This window comes from Vanacampus margaritifer, chromosome 8 (genome assembly GCF_051991255.1).
Source record: "Vanacampus margaritifer isolate UIUO_Vmar chromosome 8, RoL_Vmar_1.0, whole genome shotgun sequence".
Taxonomy (NCBI): domain Eukaryota; kingdom Metazoa; phylum Chordata; class Actinopteri; order Syngnathiformes; family Syngnathidae; genus Vanacampus; species Vanacampus margaritifer.
This window is the reverse complement of record NC_135439.1, coordinates 15,956,376-15,957,825: the sequence shown is the minus strand read 5'-3', so window position 1 is coordinate 15,957,825 and position 1,450 is coordinate 15,956,376.

Genomic DNA, 1,450 nt, shown 5'->3' with positions numbered 1-1,450 from the left:
GCTACTTTTCGTTTTCAATTATTGTGGCATGGTGACATTAGTTACAAAGCTAGTGAAGATACTGTCTTCCATTTTGTTATGCTTTGGGTACATATGGCCGAAAGGCAGTAACACATACAACATGGCTGCAGCATGCTATTTACCTGTACAATATGATTGTACTCATGGTGTTTTTTTATCGAATAGAATTTTGTTTATATTTCTTCCTCAGCCCGTCATTTGATATTGATCGGAGCAGCAAGTCAGCACCAGTGGCCTTATCGTGGATTTGACACAAGCTAACCCATTTGGATCATTCCCACAACAGCAGTGACATCATATTAGTACTGTCATATAATTCAAGTAGACATGTGTAATGCAGCTATCTGTCTACAGTATATCAAGTTTAAAGAAAAAGGAGAAATGGGTTTCCCAGAGGATTTTGTGGTATGGGGAAGAAAGGATATTGCCATGTCTTTCCTCGTGAGAACCAGAAGCGCAGGAGTGAGGCTTGATCTCCGGCTTCACCCACTGAGTACCTGCTGGATTAAAAGAAATACAACGCATCCATCCCTTTATAACAAAACTATTCATGGAACGTTCAAGAACCAATAGTTCACGGCTAGTATAAACGACCCCAGTTACGCTCATTTTCTGGCAGTCAGCCGAGAGAAACAAGCGAAGGCCTGTCAATCTTCCCTTTGGAGAATGTGATGCAGGCTGACGTCGCTTTCAAACACTGCGCCTTCTCCCAAGTCCAGATGTTAAAAAGGAAGACTTCTGGAGGGTACGCCACTACATTCCTCAGGTCAAATGTGAAGGCGGTTAGCCTGCTGCCTCAGGCAAGGAAGCAACTCTTGTCTCTCCTCTGATTGGAGTCAAAGGCTGGACTGTGCGCCTGAAGACAATCACCCAAGGAAGGAAATGAGAAAGCCTGAAGCAGAAAAGCTCTGGCCGATTTAAAATAGAACGAAAGGGCCACATGGAAGGGGTGGGTGCTTGCTCTCTCATAACAAAATGTGTAGACATCTGCTTGGACGTGTGGTTCAACGCATGACAAATCCATTCTTTGCATATAGCCACGCATGCCATCAGTGTTTGTGCAGAGTGGGTTGTTTCTCTTGGGTGATATTATGTCTGAGGGTGTGTTTGGGTGTGTGATAAAGCCAGCATGGAGTTTGTGAATGTTGTGTGTGTGAGAGAGAGAGAGAGAGAGAGAGAGAGAGAGAGAGAGAGAGAGAGAGAGAGAGAGAGAGAGAAAGAGAGAGAGAGAGAGAAAGAAGAAACTGAAAGCCTCGAGGGGGATTTCCTCCAAAAGGGAAAGCTTTTCTCCTCCCCCTCTCTAACAATCTCTCTCTCTCTCTCTCTCTCTCTCTCTCTCTCTCTCTCTCTCTCTCTCTCTCTCTCTCTCTCTCTCCCCAGTTCACCCTCAGCTTGCTCGAAACACTCAAGAAGAGCCAGAGAGCCGTGA